The following is a 22,132-nucleotide window of genomic DNA, read 5'->3' on the forward strand; positions in this document are numbered from 1 at the left end:
TTAAAAGGGGATTAACAAGGTGATTAGGAAAAGTAAGTGGGATTAGGTAGTGGGTAGGTTTAGAAGGATGAGTTAAGTTAGGAAAGTGAGGTTGGGTGAGGGTTAAAGTTAGGAGCCATGTTCTCAAATAGGATTAAATTTAATATTTAATTCCAAGTGGGCTTAAAGGGATTACTTAAGTAAACAAAGTAATTTACTCAGTTAAAGTGAATGGGTTAAGATGTAAGTGGGATGAGGGGAAATAGGCTAGAATTAAATAAACTAAAATTTATTTAAATCAAGGAAAGGAAAATGTAATTAAATAAATGTAAATTTATTTAATTAAAGGGAGGATAAGATTGTAATTAAATAAATAATAAATATCTATTTAATTAGTCAGGAAAAGGGAATTTGGACAATTTTAGGTGTCTACACACATCATCACCTAGACACTCACAACCTTCACATCATGAAAGTGAAGTAGACAATGAAATTACTAGTGAAAATCTCATGATATTCCAATAAGATGAATGCCTTTAAAGGATCATGCTTAAGGCATTAGAACAAAATGGTGATCCATAATTTTCATATGTGGAAAACAGAGGTTGGAAGATACCACATGACTTTGATGTTCAATGAATCATTCCAAAGAAAAAACTAGCTAGAGAGGATATCTTAGAGAAGTGAGTCCAAGATATAACAAATCTAGTTATGCAAATGAAAATGGAGAAAGAAAAACCTAAGACCTCCTTTGTTGAAACTATATATGCTCTTCCCTTTGTGAAAAGTCTCTACATGATACCATTTCCTAGGGATATAGAGGTTCCCAAATATGATAAATATGATGGAAATGGTAACCCAAACAATCATGTTAGGCAATTCTATGCACTTAGTATGGACTTTGTGCAAGAAGAATGAAATGTCCCTTTTCTAATTTTATATGATATTTCCAACCTCTAATCAGATTTTCAAGATCAAACAACTAATATCACAAAGATCCACCAAATTTCTCAAGAAACCCCAAATCGGGTATGTTGAAAATAGTGCCAAAAGCTTCACAACTTCACAAATTATTAATAAATCTGAAAATGGACATTTTTACAAAAATTTCAGCAGCATAAAAGCCTACAAAATGAAATTTCCAGATCCGTATAGCCTTTACACAAAATTTCACAATGTAGGACAAAAACTATGCTCGTCAGGCTCCCGAAATTAACACAAAAATGCTCGAAAACACCACAAAAACACTAATAATGTATCTCAGAAGTTTAATCACATCCCAATACATATATTCAACTCTATTTTAACACCTTAAAATCTGAAATACAACAGCAACCCAAACTAATATGAAATACTCAACTGAAAACACCAAACTCATACAAAAAACACACCCAAAAACCCACAAATCTGCACAGTTCAGCACAAAGGCAAACTCTGTATGAGCATGCACATGTAATGGCTTCAAACTCCCATCCTTAGCCTTCTTGGAAACCTGCAAACTCCCATTCTTGGGTCTCCTTGGAAACCTGCAAACTCCCATTCTTGGGTCTCCTTCTCCACAGGTTTGGCAGCCTCTGAAGAATAACAAAGAATGAGCAAAAATCAAGTTTTGGAATCTGCCCAAAATGCCTCCAAACCCCTTAAAAGAGGGAATAACTGTAACTCAAATCCAAGAGAGGTTAATGAACCATATTTTAAAAATAATTTTCATTTATTAGTCCAACGGTTTCCAAAGATGAACCCCCTTTTTCCGAAACTTCACTTTCTTGGGCCTGCCTGCCTTAGCAAAGATTATTATTTTTTAATTATTTGAAAAGGGGACATGACAAGTCCTCCCCTCCCAAAAATTTCTTGTCCTCAAGAAATGGCTGAAAAATAAACTAATCAATCCACCTGGATCCCAAATGTAGTCATGAACTATACTACTACCAATTAACACAGGCTCCTGCAATATCCTCTGCAATATGACCAAGAGGAATCCATAATCAAACTGACAATTATAGCTCAACCAAATTCCAAAATCACCACTACCACAGTCAAAAACCCATGAGACACAAACTCTTAGAACATCAGAACCTAAGTAAAGTGGACAAATCAAACCATCAACACAGTAAATACCATCAATGCATCCCACTAGCCTATACGGAATGTACAGTCCAACTCTGCAACAATGGTGAACGCTCTCGAATGAAACTGTACCAAGTATGGAGAATCCACACATTGTACAACTCCTGCAGTCAACACAACTCTGTAAATCACCGGCCACTATCTCATAACAATAACTCCCATGCACCCCTAATGGTGAAAAGCCATCACAAGATAAACAACAAGAATTGGAACCCAAACCAAATTTGCCTGCCATCAACTCCTCAACACAAGGATCAAATGCTAACTGATGTACATACCTTGCAATATAATGTTGATTAAAAAAACCAACCTCAGTCAATAGCTCACCATGAACAAGTGATACAACCCACTGTGACTGATCACTAGCTAAGTCAGGAGATGTCATAGCCAAAGGAGTAGAATCAATAACAAAACCCATTGAAGCATCACTCCCAAACTCCCGCTCTAAGTCACATATTATCAAGCTATCAACTGTAGAACCTATCACCATGTCATGCCCATCACAACTCTTATCTTGAGGCATCAAACTGCCCCATAACTGATGATAAGCACTAGGAACCAAAGTACATCTCTGTATCATCATCTCATCAACATGGTCATCAAAGGTAAATTGATGAGCATACCTCACAGTGTAATGCTGATAGAATTCACCAATCTCAGTCAGTGGCTCAGATTGTAATCTAGATGAAACTGACTGCAATTGATCATTAACCATGTTGGAACTGACTACTACCTCTGAAGATATCACCAAGGGAGTAGTATTACTAGCAGGAACCATGCCCACTGCTGACTCACCAACATCACACATGATCTTTGATACACCTCTAGTCTTCGTGCCATCAGTACTAGAGGCCACCACCATGTCAGGCATACAACAATCTACTACAGCACCCAACTCAACTGAACTTGACTCTAGTGGGAATGAACCTGATATGCCAATGTTAGTATCAAGGATGGATGCATCCCCATCTCCACTGTCTCTGACAATCTCGGCCATGGACATCCTCAGATCACCAAACACCAAAACTTGTGACTATATAGAATCAGGTAAAGACTGTAGTCGCTCTAACTCCATGGTCACCTTAGCCAAATGAAACTGTGACTCCTTGAAAGCCAACTGTGTACTCTCAAGAATCTCAGAAGTCACCTCAAGCTGCTCAGTAAGCTCACTCACCTCATCTTCCTTGGCCAACAATGCATCATATGCTGTACTACCCCACTCCATAAGATAATCTCTGTCGCCTACCAACTGCATATAATTCTGTCTCAAAATCTGAATAGCCTCCCATAAAGAGTGGATCTTTGTCAAGGAAAGATAACTGCCTTCCTGCTCATCACTAATAGGAGAACCCCATCCATAAACTACTAACAACTGCTGAGCAACATTGAAATGCTAGCAAGTGATAGCAATGTCTCAGTCACTAACTCTCAACTGATTAGACACATGATGGCACTGGCTTGACTTTCTCCTACAAACCTCCTCCGATGCACTGTCTAAAGGAGTATCCTCAAAGTTACTAGTCTCTAGAGTATTACCATCCATATCCTGTGAATCAAATCTAAAGCTCATATCAACATACGGAGTATCAAAAACATTAGCATTGCTATCCAACTCCTCTATACCCAAGGAAACTAAGTCTTCAAAACTGCCCACTGCATCCTCCTGGATGTCATCAATGCCAATATGATCCTGGGATTCATCTATACACACTGCCAAATATGAAATATCATCAACACATTCCAGCAAGTATGGTCGATTGAATATATGAACAAAGCCCCACATTGGTGTATAAAAACTAATACCAACATCAGACAAGATACTGGCACAAGAAAAGACAACACCATGTAATCTGCTAATCAAATCCATGATAGCACCCAAACAAACGCTGCTACCAAAAAGTGTTAAAGATCTCTAGTCAATTGAATCCCAAACGCTAATATAATAATCTCGAGTCCATATCCGTAAACTAGAATCAACTGGTAACTCAAGAAAACTCCTCACCTGAGTAATATGACCAATACCAACTAACTACACATACCTATCATGATGAGATAATGAAGTCACAATACTATCTTTGTTCACCTTCAGCTGGCTGGACAAATCATGTGAAGTACTACCAACCTCAACCTCATGTGATGAAGCATCTAACTATGCCTAGTACTCTTTCTCAGGAAAGTCATGAATGCTCAATGTCTGCTCATCTCTACCAGGTATCTCACCATCCTGCACAACAACATCCTCATAATCATCATCTGAACCCACTACACTGTAGTCACTGCCTGTTGTAACTATACCATCCTGAATACCTATGGCATCACCCTTTGATGACCTGTAAACAATTGTCTCAATTTGAGTATCAAGTTGACCATTACTATCAATCTGTGTAATATCCTTTCCCACCACCTCTTGTGGCAGAGTAGAATCTGAGACCTCTACCTGACTATCAGCTAGTTTCTCAAACTCCTCATGCAAGTTCTTGGTAATTGTGTCATCTGCCCTATGAGAAAATCTACCAAATAGAAATCCAATCAACTTATCCACCTTAGCTGGGTCGGAAAACATGCCATTCATTATACAGTGGTGCTCAACCAACTGTTCAGACAAGTCATGGCTTATTTTTATAAGTTTATCTCGAATGTCTAAATAACCATCCTTTCTACTGTTTTGACTCTGGATATCAATTGTCCAAGATCGTGTCCTTTGAGACTCTGTACTATACCTTTCCATTCTAGATAAAGTAGAGTGTAACCCCAATAGGAAATTAATTCTTCAAACACCAAGAACTAATATGCAAATGATTAGAAGTAGCATGCAACCATAGATTTTGACATGCAACTGATTAGAAGCAACATGCAACCACCAAATTCACCAAGAACTAACATGCAAATGATTAGAAGTAGCATGCAACCATAAATTTTGACATGCAACTGATTAGAAGCAACATGCAATCATAAATTATGACATGCAAGATCTGGGTAGTTGTCAAAATTGACATGCAAGATCTGGGTAGTTGTCAAAACTGACATGCAAGATCTGGGTAGTTGTCAAAACTGACATGCAAACTTCTACAAAAATCAAATTCACTAAGAACTAACATGAAAATAATTAGAAGTAGCATGCAACCATAAATTTTGACATGCAGCTGATTAGAAGCAACATGCAATCATAAATTATGACATGCAAGATCTGGGTAGTTGTCAAAACTTACATGCAAGATCTGGGTAGTTGTCAAAACTGACATGCAAGCTTCTACAAACCCTCAGGCTGCCAAGATCATGGCTTTGATACCACTGAAATGTTCCTTTTCTGATTTTATATGATATTTCCAACCTCTAATCAGATTTTCAAGATCAAACAACTAATATCACAAAGATCCACCAAATTTCTCAAGAAACCCCAAATCGGGTATGCTAAAAATAGTGCCAAAAGCTTCACAACTTCACAAATTATTAATAAATCTGAAAATAGACATTTTTACAGAAATTTCAGCAGCATAAAAGCCTACAAAATGAAATTTCTAGATCCTTATAGCCTTTACACTACAGTTCACAATGTAGGACAAAAACTATGCTCATCAGGCTCTCGAAATTAACACAAAAATGCTCGAAAACACCACAAAAACACTAATAATCTATCTCTGAAGTTTAATCACGTCCCAATACATATATTCAGATCTTTTTTAACACCTTAAAATCTAAAATACAGCAGCAAACCAAACTAATATGAAATACTCAACTGAAAACACCAAACTCATACAAAAAACACACCCGTAAACCCACAAATCTGCACTGTTCAGCACAAAGGCAAACTCTGTATGAGCATGCACATGTAATGGCTTCAAACTCCCATCCTTAGCCTTCTTGAAAACCTGAAAACTCCCATTCTTGGGTCTCCCTGGAAACCTGCAAACTCCCATTCTTGGGTCTCCTTCTCCATAGGTTTGGCAGCCTCTGAAGAATAACAAAGAATGAGCAAAAATCAAGTTCTGGAATCTGCCCAAAATGCCTCCAAAACCTTTAAAAGAGAGCATAACTGTAACTCACATCCAAGATAGGTTAATGAAACATATTTTAATAATAATTTTCATTTATTAGTCCAACAGTTTTCAAAGATTAACCCCCTTTTTCTGAAACTTCACTTTCTTGGGCCTGCCTGCCTTAGCAAAGATTATTATTTTTTAATTATTTGAAAAGGGGACATGAAAAAGACACATACCTTATGAGGATATTTCCAAGGAGCTTAAGAAGACAAGCTATGGAATGGTTCACCAAGATCTCCCCATCTCTCAACTCTTTTGATGATCTTGCAAAATGTTTTATTCAACATTATTCTTACAGCATACAACACCCATCAACATGCTAGGTCTTTGCAAAATTAAGAAAAAAAAGGGGAATATTTTGTTACCTACCTACAAAGATGGAGAATATTACATGCTAGATATCCACAAAAAATTCTTGAGAATGAGAAGATTGATATATTTGTTAGAACTCTTTTCCATGAGTTATACTACAATATTAGAAAACAAGTGTTCACTAAATTCAATGTTATGATTGAGAGTGCTTATCGAATTGAGGATGCTTCTATTAAGAAGGGTGACAGTGTGTTGAATAAGGATAAAAATGGAAATGGGAATGGATAGGATAGAAATAAATCTTGGAACAAGAATAAGTATGTTGTCAACGATGGTGTTGTGGATGTTCCTAATATAAAAGAGCCCGATTTTCACTTGACCAATGTGTTAGAATGATATAGAATAACTGGGTGGGGGGGGGATGAATTAGTGATCCTTAGGTCTAGATGTACCAATTCAAATTTTGACCTCAACAAAAAACTTAGATCTAATCTTTAATCCACTTAGCCTCTATAACATCTTATTAGTAACATACACTTGTAGTTCACTATCCCAATAATAAATAACTTGTAGAATGTAAAACATTAAACAATAAAACATCTCAAATAACATCCACACAAGTAAGACATCATGATTTAATGTGGAAACTTAATTTGGGAAAAACCACCAACAACATGTCACCAAATTTTCACTATTTTGAAGTGAGCTCTATTAGGAGCCAACCCCATTAAAGGTTAAATGCACACTATTAGGTGTGACCCTATTAAAGAATTTAATAACCTTGTTAGGAGAGGCCTTGTTAGAGGACTTAAGAAAATTGCATGATAATGTCACCTTGATTATAGGATTTACAAATGACTTTTAGGTCAACCTTGATTAAAGGATTTTAACTGATATAATGGTTAGAAAATAACATTAGGTTGATTTGAATAAATACAACTCACTTTATAATTATGAATCATAGTTTGGTTCAACAATTGATTCATTGGCTAGCCTCCATCATCATCTCCATCACTCATTCTCTTGGCAACTCTCCAAGCAATCACTCTTCACCTCAACTCTTCATTGTTCATCCTTTTGCTCAAGTTTTCCAATCAATATAATCAACAACTACTCCAACCTTACTAGGCTAGCCATTATGCCTCCTTAAATAGGTAGCTTAATCTTTTATAAATTAAATACCACAATTGATCTTAGATTTTGGTCAGATTCATTGAATCCTTCCATCATTTCATTTCCATTTCTCCTTATATAAAATTCTCTAAACTTCTATTTGAATCCATGCCTACAAATGTTCAAACATAGTTTCTCTTACATTAAATGTTCCAACACATCAATCCTTATCTTCAACACACTTTACATATTCCAAAAATTCAAGTATGTCAGCCAGGAATCTCAATTCCTTTTCAAAATAATAAATACAGACACTTGGCCAAAACTGTGTTCCTTGGCCTTGGTCATCACTAGATAATTTGGTCAATACTAACTATCTTTCTTGGCTTACTCTATCTTCACTCATTCCTTTTACTCGTGCTTAGTCCAACTTTTTTGATACTCTATATTTACTAGTTCTTGATCAACACTATATTTTCTTAGCTTCTATTGTTCACTCAGTTGACACTAGCACAACTTGACTTCAACTATAAGTTCCTTAATCTTCTTCTTTGAAGCTCAGTTAAGCCTAGGTATCTAGTCTTCATTGTTTGTCTCTTGTAGAATTCAACTCAACTATCTTCTTCACTTAGTATTATGATTAAACAACACATTATCTTGTCAAAGTCCAACTAATCAAGTGCCCATTGTAATTCCACATAACTCAATGTTTCCACTAGATCCTCTTGTTATCTCATCTTCTCAAATCCTCTTCATCAATCATCTTGATATGATACTCTACTTAGGTCACAACTATCTCACCAGTAAGGTTTGACATAAATGACAACATAAAAATTGTTCCAATTGTAGTTTCCAACAATCTCCCTCTTTGGAATTGATGGCAACACCTCTAGTGTCATACAATCCAAAACACTTGAGTAACCATTCAATTTTCTTTTGTCAACTCCCTCTATTTTTAGTAACAAATCTTCATTAATATCCTTAGTTTCATTCTACTTCTCATCTCAGTAGCCAAAAATATCTCTGATCTCATCTTTTAGTTTCATTCTAATTCTCATATCATGTGGCTCTTATATGAAAAACCTCTAGTAACAATTCCAACAACTCCCTCTGTCATATGAGAACATAAGCTCCCTCTTTGCTATACATCTTCTAAATTTCTTCACTATATCTTGATGATGACATCTCTTCCTTTGATTAATGCATAGGCAACTGCTTCATAAACTCTCCCTCTTGCTATGAGGTAACTATACATACTCTACCTCTTTCATGTACAAATTCTTTCATCTATAATCTCTCCCTTTTGACTTTTGCTCCTCATGGTAATTGATCTACAATTCTCTCCCTCTAATTATTTCTGATAACTATATAATCTCTCTCTTTGACAACAATGCCAAAGACACTTCTAAATATACTTCAACATCTTTAGTAAAATTTATCTCATACATCTTCAACATGTAGATATCTCTTTGTTAGTTCTTTGAATCCGGTTCTTCTTTTGTCATCTTGCTTATGACTGATTCAACATCTTGTACTTCTCTTCTTCACAAGTTTAAGTAGGTCCTAAAGTGTGACCTTCTACATCAATTTGTAAGATATTCTAATGAAAAAATTTGATGCAAAGTTCCATCTTATCTTAAGTAGCCTTAGTAATGCAGGAGCATCTTGGGTCTTGGAGCAATCTTGCATCAAGCAAAAGTATCTCTTATTTTCTATACTAGTTTGTTGTTCATGAAGTATTCATTACTTCTATTGGTTTATGAAGACACCTAAATCTAATTACACCGCTTTGGTAATCCTATTTAGCTATCTCTAAAGGCATCATTAATTAAATTCTTATTTAATTAATCCTTTTCCATCCCCTAGCTGATTAATTTAATTAATCATCTATAGTCCTAATTGATAAATCAAATAACCAATTATTTATCAATTAATCCTATTCTCCTATCTAATTCCAAAAATCCCAATTTTATTAAAATCACTTTAATAAATAAAGCCCTCAAATCCTAATAATCCTAAAACTATCCTAAATCCCACCATTAGCTTAATCCACCCCATCCACCCATACTAACTAAGCTTAGCCACTAACTCACCCACCCTCATCAATACCATCCACTTGCACATCTCTAACATCCCTAATATAATCCTAACCCAAGCCTAACCCATCCCCTAATCATTTGCACAATCCTAAATGAGCTTAAGACTTTCCTAAGCCAAGCCAAAGTCTATCCCCTCAAAATATCACAACCACTAAGCCATAAATGCTCCCACAAAGCCATAAATGATTCTTACAAGCCCATTTATTACTCTTACAAGCCATTATGAGGGTCTTTATGAGCTTTGAGCCTCCTTTGTTAACCCCTCAACCCATCTTGCTCTAACCAATGACCATATGACATGTGTCACTCCCTGCTTGGCTATAAGGAAGCGTAATCCATTTGCTCTCCTCCCATTCAATCTGAGCCCTCCATAAGCTTTCTCCTTTCCTTCCATCCTAGCCATCAATCCCTCAAGCCCTTTGCATATTTAAGGAATCCCCTCCCAAGCCAAATAATCACAATCCATCAAGTAAAGTCATAGTGCTATTTTGAGAACAAGTTTGACATCTACATCCATTATCCACATTCAAAATCCAAGAATCTCCATTGAAGCAAATTTGAGCACCAATCTTGAGCATACATCCCTAAAACACAAACCTTAATTAGACATAGCGAATCAAAAAAGAGCCATTCCTATTGGGAGAGTCTTTCAATGGCTCATATTCCCATTTAGGAACCCTCTTTGGTCTATCTTGAAGTTTATGTTTGTTCTTAGTTTGTAGAAGCTTTATTTAAATTTGGTTTCTCCTAACATGCTAACAACTCACGTATAGAGTTTAATGTTATGTGCAAATAACATGATAATTGGGACCTATCCTTCATCCTCCTCCTAAGTGTACAAGCCTTGAGCATTTGTATTTCTTGAGATGTGAACCATTCTTTGTAGTATTTGTTTCCTATGTTTCTCTTCCAGTGAGGTGTGCTATTTATTTTGGTGCTGTTTCTTATGTTAATGCTTCATGTTGCAAAGTTAGGAGCCAAATACTTGGACATGTATGGATACTCCTTTAAGTGTGCATTGATTTGTGTTTCATTTGATGATGGTTTTGGTGTACTCTACCTAAGTTGGACCTATAATGTAATCAAATGCTTGACTAACTAACTTGTGGCTTAACTGGAAATGTAAGAGTCTTAGATATAGAAGGGAGATAGAGGAGTGGAAGGTAGCATGAAATATTGAATAGAAAGATAGGATGTAAGCTTGGAATCTAATTTCATAATTTCCTTTGTACATGGCCAAAACCTAGAAGGCCTTATAACCGGGCATGTTGATAGAATTATTTTATTTATTACATTAGTGTGGTTTCTAGTTGCCTAGCTTCATGTAAATGTTTTCATTATTTTATGATATCTATATATATATATATATATATATATATATATATATATATATATATATATATATATATATATATATATATATATATATATATATATATATATATATATATATATATATATATATATATATATATATATATATATATATATATATATATATATATATATATATATATATATATATATATATATATATATATATATATATATATAGCTTCTGTGTGTAACTCTGAGTAGGGCATGTTTGTATGTTTAAGTTGAGAAATTTTACTTGAATCTTTTCTGTCCCTACATTAGGTGGTATAATAGTAGAGTTTGTTCTTGTTGAGTGGATTATGGAGAACCTTATTGGATTGGTTATTGGGTAGTAGATCAAAAATCTAACCTATAAATTGCAGAAGGTTATGATCTTGCAGAAATTGTTGTCAAGATGGTTCGTGGTATTGATAATGCTATAATGGATATGTTGAGAAAGATAGCAACCAAGCTTGAAGATGTAGAAACAACCTAGAGAAGAGCTGTACATCTTCAATATGTGATTGATAAGGAAGAGGTAGCACCTAATTCAAATTTTTAACCTAAAATTGAACAAGATGATGAAAGACTTTTGACAGTTTTGTCTCAAGCTAACTCTACACCTATTGTTGAAGTTTATTTCTACAATGGAAGACTTGAGATTGATGCAGTATTGGATTGGATCTCTAAGATGGATAAATATTTTGAGTATGAAGGTACTCCTAATAGCACAAAGGTTAAGATAGTAGTCACAAAGTTGAAGGGTCATGCATCTCTTTGGTGAGATCACTTGCAAACTAAGAGACATAAGAGAGGGAGGGAAAATATCAAGACATGGAAAAGAATGCTAGGAAAGATGAAGAAGAACTTTCTCCCAACACACTACTAGATTATTTTAAGAAAGATGCAAAATCTAAGACAAAAGGATATGAGTGTGAAAGAATATACTAAAGAAATTTACAAGTTAGATATAAGATCTTGACATGCAGATGATGAAGTTGAGAAAGTGGCCAGACACCTGAATGGCTCGAGGACATCAATTCAAGATGAGATCAAATATGTTACGATGGATAGTGTTGAAGAAGCATATGAATTTTCTTTGATGGTTGAAGAATGGTTAACAAAAGGTCATGATCAAAAGAGGTGTTAGATTTCAAAGAAGTAGAGGCAGAACCTATGGATAAAGTAGTAGATTTGACAATGCAGTATACGATAAAGAATGGAAAGATGAACTTGTTAGTAAAAGAGGTAATTAATCTAGAGGTATCTATACTAGTTACTCTACGAACAATAATGGTGGAAAGAGGGAAGGAATATCTTGGTTTAAAGGTACATGTTACAAATGTGGAGAAGGACATAGAGATTTTCAATGTACTAACTCTAGAAAGAAGACTAAAGGTAATAGAAGAAACACTTTGTCTTGTGAATAAATTGATAAAACACCTAATGAACTTGAGAATGGTCAGAATATGATGTTAAGAAGGATCTTATGGAGTAAGAAAGTTTATGAAGAACCTATTTTGAGGAAATGTTTATTCAAGACCAGATGTAAGATCATTGAAAAATATTGCAAAGTAATCATTGATAGTGGAAGTTCAGATAATTTGGCATCGGAAGAGCTGGTTAACAAAGTGTAGTTGCAAAGATTGAGAAATCCTAAGCTTTACCATGTTGCTTGGATCTAGAAGGAGCACAAACTATTTGTAAGTGAATAATTCCTTTTCAAATTCAAAATTGGGAATTATCATGATGAATTCTTGTGTGATATTATGCCTATGGATTGTTGTCATACTCTTTTGGGTAGACCTTTGTAGTATGATAGACAAGATTTTCAAGATGGATGATTGAATCAATATACTATTTGGGTAAACAGAAAGAAACAATTTTTTTTTCCTTTGGTGGAAAATTTTGATGACAGTCACTGTACTAAAATCATAGTATGCTTGGTTGAGGGTAATAAGTTTCCAAGAGAGATGAAAGTACACAATTTTTTCTATGCTTTGATTCCTAGAAAGACTGAGAAACAAGACGTGTTAGAACATGGACCTGAGATTGAACCTTTGCTGATAGAATTTCATGACATCATTTCTAATAATGTACCTAATGGTTTTCCTCCTATGAGTAGTATAAGTCATTGTATGAGTTTGATACCTAGAACTATTTTTCCTAATAAAGCACCACATAAGTCAACACCTAATGAAAAAATTGAGCTAAATAGACAAGTACAAGATTTTCTTGAGAAGGGTCTGATTAGAGAAAGTTTGAGCTTTTGTGTAGTACCTACTATGTTAACACCTAAGAAGAATGGAGAATGAAGAATGTGTACTGATTCTAGAGATATAAACAAGATAATAATTAAGTACAAATTTCCTTTGCCCAAGATGGATGGCATAGTGGATAGTTCTGTTGGAAATATTCAAGACTATGCTAAGTTATTGAGAGGGGAGGGGTGAATCAGTAACTTCTAAAACATTAACAATTTCAATTCTTAATCCAATAATCCAATTAGCACTTAATTTATCACATTTGATCTAATTCCATGCATGAGAAATTGAAAACATAAAAGCATCCATAACAAATTGACACAAAGATTTGGTGACCCAGAAACCTTTCAAATAGAAAGTAAAATTAGGGTGGGGATGATACCCACAAAATTTAATACTGTAACATAAAGTTGGCCTGCTAAGGCTTACATTGATCACTTCTAATGATCTGCCTTGTTAGGAGCAATTAGGACTGCTAGGTCCACCTTGTGAGAGGATTTAAAAATATACAATGACGTATGCACTCAGTAAAGAGATTTATGAAAGACTATTAGGTCTACCTTGTTAAAAGATTTTGACTAGTTCACCTGTTAGGATGAAGCAGTAGTAGATCTTTGGTTTGCAACTAGACTTGCTGAATGAGATTCCTTTGTGTACTAATCACCTTTCTGTGATAGATGTCTCTACTACTCCTTGTTATGGCCTTTTAAATTTGCTCTTATTTTGCTACATTTATAACTTTAACTTTCACATGCACATTCATATTACATCCATACATTCACTCACACTGATGTCGTATAATACATTACATATATATACCAACCCAAATTACATAATTACAAAGTTAGCCATGATACAAGTTAACACAAATATTACAAATTCAACCCAAATGAAGACGCTCGAGTTTTGAAGACTAACTCAGTGAGGTTCTAATACTTAGCATCCACTTTCAATGCTCAACATCATCATGCACTTGGTAGACATAGAAGCTCAGTCCATACTGATCACTTTCAAGTAGTCTTAAACTTGGTCTGCATTGGTGACTCGATAGATATTATGCAACTCAACAAACACTGAATCACTTGGTTAGCATAGAGTAGCTCAATTAACACTGGCTTTGCATCACATAAACTGTGAACTTGGTAGACATTGCAATGCTTGGTAACCATTGATAAAATCAGCGTATACTGAAATGCACAGTTTAAATGGCTAGACTTCACAGTGAGTGAATCTACTTGGTAACCACTGAGATTTGTCCAAAGAATTCTGTAGCAATTGTAGAACTTGGTGGCTACTGAATTACATGGAAAACACTATAAACTATTCAATAAGTTCAGTGGCTATATACAATCTAAATAAGTGTGTGTCACTAATAAAAAACTTGATTGATATGTCAACAAGGCAAACTATTTTACAAAGATTGATTTGAAAAGTGGATATCACCACATCAGAATTAGAGAAGGAGGTGAATGGAAAACTTCTTTTAAGACTAATGGAGGTTTGTATGAATGTTTGGTTATGCCTTTGGTCTAACTAATGCACTTAGTACTTTCATGAGGCTAATAAAATAAGTTTTGAAGAAATTCTTGAGTAAATTTGTGATTGTATACCTCATTGATGTTTTGATATTCAACAAGAGTAAGGAAGAATACCTTGAACATATCAAACACATATTGCATAGATTAAAGGAAGAATAATTTCTAATTAATTTGAAGAAATGTTAATTCATGAAAGAAGAGATTGTGTACCTTGGTTTTGTGATTTCAGCTGATGGACTAAAGATGGACCCTAAAAAGGTAAGATTTATTTTTGAGTGCCCTACACTAGATAATGTTGCAAAGGTAAGATCATTTTGTGGATTGGCAAGTTTTTAAAGAAAGTTTATAAAAAATTCAACTTCTATTTGTAATCCCATGACTAAAACTATGAGAGGAGATAAAAGGAACTTTGGACACATGGAACACAAAAGAGTTTTGAAACATTGAATCAAAAGATTGCAAAATTGCCTACACTTGCCTTGCTTGATTTTAGTAAAGTTTTTCAAGTTGAATGTGATGCTAGTGGAAGTGCAATTGGTGTTTTTAAGATTCAAGAAGGAAGACCTGTTGCCTTCTTTAGTGAGAAATTGAATGAAGCAAAGATAAAATATTTAGTTTATGATCAGGAATTTTATGCTAGTGTTCAAGCTTTGAAGAAATGGAGACATTATTTGATGCTTAAGGATTTTGTATTGTATACTAACCATAAATTTGACATATTTAGGAATTCATAATTAGTTGAATCAGAGCATAAAAGTCAACAATTAAATAAAGTTGTTGATACATTGAGCTAAAGAAGAAATTTGGTGATAGAGATGAGAGTTGAGGTACCTGGCTTTGATGACTTGAAGTGTTTGTATGAAAGTGATCCTAATTTTTCTTGACCTTGGAAAGCTTGTAAGGAACAAATAGTGAGTGATAAGTGGACTGATTATTTCATTCAAGAAGATATATTTTTTAAGGAAATTCAATTAAGAATACCTAGAGGATCTATGAGAGAGAACATAATGAAGGAGAAATATAGTGGTGGACTTGCTAGACATTTTGGGATTGATAAGACCATAAAACTGATTTTAGATAGATACTTTTGGTCACATATTTATAAGGATGTACAAAGAATGGTTAGAGGTTGTAGAATTTTTCAAGAAAAAAAAGGAACTAGTCAGTATTTGGGATTGTATCCACCTTTTCCTGTACCTGATAAGCCTTGGGAAGATGTGAGTATGGACTATGTTCTTGGGTTTCCTAGAACTCATAGAGGTAATGATTCTATTTTGGTAGTGGTTGACATATTTTTAAAGATGACTCATTTTGTACCTTGCAAGAAAACATCTGATGCATTACATGTAGCTGAATTATTTTTCAAGGAAGTGGTAAGATTACATGGTTTTCCTAAGACTATTAATTTAGAAAAAAGATACTAAGTTTATTGGTTACTTTTGGAAAACACTTTGGAAGAAGATGAATACAAATTTGAAGTTTAGTTCTACATTTCACTTTCAGATAGATGGACAAACTAAAGTTGTGAACAAATGTTTGGGTAACTTGCTGAGATGTTTGGTTGGGGATAAGCCTGGTAATTGGGATTTAGTTTTGGCACAAGAAGAGTTTGCATATAATAATTCTATGAATATAATTACTAAGAAGACACCATTTGAGATTATTACTAGATTTTATCCCAAGGAAAACAAAAAGTTGAGATATTTTTGTGTGGAGACAAGAAAAAGTGTTGAAGCTGAAGATTTTGAAAATTTCAGAAGAAATTTGTATGATGAAGTCAAAAAGAATTTAGAAGATAGTAGTCTAAAATAATAAGCAACAAGAAGAAAAGAGAAAGAGACATAAATATTTTAAGGTTGGAGATGAGGTTATGATTCATTTGAAGAATAGATTTTCAGTTGGTACCTATAGTAAGATGAAAATGAAAAAGTTTAGACCTTGTAAGATTTTGAAGAAATTTGATAGTGGAAATGCTCATAAAGTGAAACTACCAGAAGACATGGACATTTCACCTATATTCAATATTTCATATATCTTTAATTATTTTGAATTAGATGAGGAGATGGAAGATAACCTATATTATCCTAAAAAGAAGAAAGTCAACATTGAAAAAATCTTGAATAGTAGAATAAGAAAAAGTACAAGAGGAAAAGATTACATGGAATACCTAGTTCAGTGGAAAGACAAAGTAGTTGAAGATAGTTCATGGATTACACAAGTTGAGTTGGATCTTTACGATTTAGGTTAAAATATGAGCAATACCTCATGTGGACATCAATTCTTTATTAACCCTAGGTGTCAGATGCAAGTGCATCTTGGATCTTGGAGCAATCTTGCATCAACCAAAAATAAATCTTATTTTTTGTACCTGTCCGTTGTTCAAAAAGTATCCATTTATATTGTTGGTTTTATGTTATGTGTGGTTAACATGATGACGAGTAGCTATCATTGATACTCCTCCTAAGTGCACATGCCTTGATCATTTGTATTTTTTGAGTTGTGAATTTTCCTTTGTGGTCCTTATTTCTTGCATTTCTCTTCTAGCGAGGCATGTTGTTTCTTTTGGCATGGTTTCTTATGTTAACATGGTGTATTGTGAAGTTAGGACTTGACTCTTGGGACACATGTGGATCTTCCTTTGAGTGTGCACTGATATGTGTTTCATTTGGTGATGGTTTTGGTGTACTCTTCCTAGGTTGGACCTATAATGTAATTAAATGCTTGACTAGTCAACTTGTGGCTTAGATGGCTATATAAGAGGCTTAGTTAGATGTAGAAGGGAGAGAGAGGAGAAGAAGTTAGCATGAAATATTGAAGAGAAACATAGGATGTGAGCTTGGACTCTAATATCATAATTTCCTTTGTACATGGCCAAAACCCAGAAGGCCTCACAACTGAACATGTAGATGTAATTTTTTAAATTATTACATGAGTATGGTTTCCAATTTCCTAGCCTCATGTAAATCCTATTTTCATTGTTCCATGTGATATATATATTGGTTCCATGTGTAACTCTAAGAAGGGCATGTTTGTATGTTTAATTTGAGTAGTTTTGGTTGAATCTTTTCATTCATGCATCACTTAGTTAGGGGAATCACCCCCAAATTTCCTTTCAAATATTCATGTGCATCCTTAGGTAAGGATTTTATGAATATATCAGCTATTTGTTCCTTTGTATTTACATATGCCAATCTCACCTCTTTATCTTGTACCAACTCTCTGAAGTAATGATACTTGATAGCAATATGCTTGGTCTTAGTGTGCATCACAATTTTTTTAGATATGTTTATAGCACTTGTGTTATCACAGAATATAACAATAAGATTAGTGATATCTTCCTTCATTCCTTTCAACAATTTCTTGATACACACTATGTCAAAATAATTAACTGCTATTGCTACATATTTATCTTTAGGTGTAGATTGGGAGATACAATTTTTCTTCTTACTTGTCCATGAAACTAGTCTCTTTCCTAGAAAGAAAGCTCCACTACGTATATTCTTTCTTTCATCAAAATTTCCATCCCAATCTACATTAGTATACACTTTCAGTTCAAAATTTTCATTCTACGTGTAATACAATCCATAGTCCTCTATTTCTTTTAGATATGTCAATAGTAATTTCATAACCATCATGTGATTCTCCTTAGGATTTGCAAGAATCTAGAAATAATCTCAACTGCTAATGCAATATTTGGTATACTATGAACAACATATTGTAGTTTTCCAATCATTGATCTATATAAGGTTTGGTTCACATCAGTAGAATCATCATTCTTTGAAATTTTATGTCCAATAGCCGTAGGTGTTCCAAATGATCTTTGAGTATTTCATACCAAAATTTTTGGTATCTCCTTAATATATTTTTATTGAGTAATTTAGATACCTTTCTTCATTTGATACACTTGCAAGAAAACAAAGAATTTGATCTCTCTAGACATAGACATCTCAAACTCTTGTCTCATTTGATCTAAAAATGACTTACACAATGCATACTTTCCTTCAAATATGATATGATCAACATATATCTTAGCCAAAAGTATCCCTTTTTTAGATTCACTCTTCAAATATAGATTTTCATTATCATTTGTCCTTACAAAACCAATCTTCACAAAATAAGTGTGCAACCTTTCATACCATGCTCTAGGGGCTTGTTTCAATCCATACAAATATTTGTGTAGCTTACATATCATATCACCTTTGTTCATGTCAACAAATCATTTAGGTTGTTCAATGTAGACTTCTTCTTCTACAATTCCATTCAATAATGTAGACTTAACATGCATCTGGTATACTTTGAATCCTTTGTAAGAAGAATATGAAAGTAGATTTCCCACTTCTTGTAATAGGGGAAAATATCTCCCCATAGTTAATGCCTTCTTCTTGTGCATATCTCTTATAGACTAGTCTTGCTTTGTTTCTTGTTACTTCACCTTTCTTATTTAGCTTGTTTCTAAATACCCACTTTGTTCCAATAATATTTTTGTCTTTTGGTCTAGGTAGTAGTGACTAGGTTTTAATCTTGTCTATCTACTCAATCTCTTTGTTCATTGGTCGAATCCAGTGTTCATTATCCAAAGCATCTTTCACTAATTTGGGTTCAAATTAACATAGTAGGCATTTGTCACTCCTCAATATTTTCCTCACCATAACTCCAATTTTTTTGTCTCCAATGATTTGATTAGGTGCATGATGTCTTCTCACATATTTTGCTAATGTAGGATCTTTTCTTCTTTCTTCTTGTTTAGGTTCATCTTGTAGATTAATTTTAGATAACACTTCATGTATCTCATATTTTTTTTTTGGTTTCTTGATAATTACTTACTGATGCTCACCAAGCTCTTCTTGACACTTAGCATGCACTTCTTGATGCTCAACACCAACTACTTGATGCTCGACACACTATTGCTGTAACTCAACATGTACTAGCTACTACTACATGACAAATTTCTTATCAACTTTAGGTAAGGTTTTGGGTTCACCTTCATCAATGTATATGAAACTTATATAATCTTTAGGTTCTGTCTTACATTCAACTTCATTCTTTTCTACATATTCATCAACTTTCACATTTGCACTTTACACAACTTTTTTAGTGTTAGAATTCAAACACTTATATACTTTTATCTTAGTGAAATATCTTAAGAATATTCCTTCATCACTTTTTGCATCAAGTTTTCCATTTCTTTTGTCTTTCAATATATAACATTTCATTCCAAACACTTTGAAATATTTCACATTAGGTTCATATCCATACCATAATTCAAAAGGTATAATATTTGTACCTTTCTTGACTTGTAATCTATTCAATGTATAAATAATTGTACTTACATCTTCTTTGCAATATCTAGGTGTAACACTCTTTTCCATCATCAATGTCCTAGCACAATCCATGATTGATCTATTCCTCCTTTCAACTATACCATTCTATGGAGGGGTCCTTGATGTAGCCATATGTCTCTTGATTCCTCTATCATTTTAGAATGTGTTGAATTCCTTAGATATGAATTCACCTCCTATATCAAATCTCAGACACTTCAAGCTCTTAGTTATTTCATTTTCAACTTTGGCCAAATACCACTTAACCATTTGAGTTGCATCAGATTTTTCTTTAAGAAGCATCTCGATCATCATTCTAGAGTAGTCATCAACAAATAGAATAAAGTATTTGTCACCATAGTATGAATCAACTCTAAAATAACATTAGAAGTATAGGTCTTTCTCTTGAAACTAGAATTTGTCATTTTTTTCCAATTGACATTTTTTAAACATCACATTACCAGGTTTCTTCAATCTTGGTAATCCTCTTACTTTCGCCATCTTACTAATGCTAACCAAGTTGTCAAAGTTTACATGACATGGCCTCTTATGCCATAAACATATATCATCACATTGTGCAAATAAACATATATCATTAGATAGATCTAGATAGAACAAGTTACCCTTGGTTTGGTCTCCACTTCCAATCAGTTCACCATAATCATTGTAGATCTTAGCCTTCTTGTGCTAAAATTCAACTTTGTAGCCTAAAATGTTCAACTATGCCACAGTCAAAAAATTGTAGTTAAGTCCTTCAACCCAATAGGAATTATCACACCTGATCTTATCAATCAATCTTATTGATCCTTGCCTTTCAGAAGACATGGTGCATCATTACCAAACTTAATAGTACCTCCTTTATTATGTTCTAAATTCTCAAACTTACTTTTATCACCATTCATGTGATGTGAGAAACTACTATCAATTTTACATCTATCACCTTTACTCACAAATTAAATAAGTACAATTTTTTCATCTTCATCAATATCATATTTCATAGCAACATAAACAACTTCTTCATCATCTAGCTTCAGCTCCCACATTTAGCTCTTGCATCTAGCTTTGGCTCTTACATGTAGCTTTATGGTGGCTATGATTTAGGGTTTCTCGCATTTGACTTCTGTGTCTGGCTTCGGCTCCCACATCTAGCTCTTGCATCCAGCTTCAGTGTCTAGCTTTGGCTCCTGTGTTCGGCTCTATGGTGGCTGCTTTGGCTTCTGATCTTGTTGCTATGGATTCTACTACTTTTCAAGCTAAGGCTTCTCCTTTTTCTAGTGGGGATATTTATTCCCTAGGAGTTGTGGGTGGTTCAACCATTTCCTATGTTGATGTGGCTACCTATGAGGTTGGTATGACTGGCGATACTGTGCATCCAGGGCTATGTAACACTGTGCCGATTGTGGTATGTAACCTGAAAAGGCTTGTTTTAAATTCTGCTATAGTTGATAAGATCTCTATCAATATAAAATATTTTGAGGACACTACTACCATCTTTTTATTTAAGGGTTTCTGGCCTTCTCTTTCAAATTTGCATGCATGGATTTCTCGTGTTTGGGAGCCCTTCATCTCGAAGACTACCCAAATTTACCCTTTGGCAAGGGCTTTTTTAATTGTGAAATTTGATGCCGTTGAAGAAGGAAATGCTATTTTCAGCAACAACTTTTCTTGGGATGAGAAGTTTCCCATGATGGCTAAAACTTGGCACAAGGATTTCAACCCGTTGACAAAAACTTTTAATAAGTTCCCTTTGTGGGTAAGGCTATTGAATATTCCCCTTCACCTTTGGTGATGCTCTATTCTAAGGGAGGTGGGGAATACCCTTGAATACTTTGTGATGTCTGATAGGGCTACTTCCAAAGTGTTTCAGATGATGTATGCTTGCATACTGGTTGAGATCAACATTTCTAAGGGACTACTAGAAATGATTTTGTTGGACTCTCCTCTTAGTTCTTGGAATATTCTTCTTGACTATGAGGGCATCCCCTT

The sequence above is a fragment of the Cupressus sempervirens genome, chromosome 10, assembly GCF_028749045.1.
Source record: "Cupressus sempervirens isolate cs-2001-9-10 chromosome 10, ASM2874904v1, whole genome shotgun sequence".
Taxonomy (NCBI): Eukaryota; Viridiplantae; Streptophyta; class Pinopsida; order Cupressales; family Cupressaceae; genus Cupressus; species Cupressus sempervirens.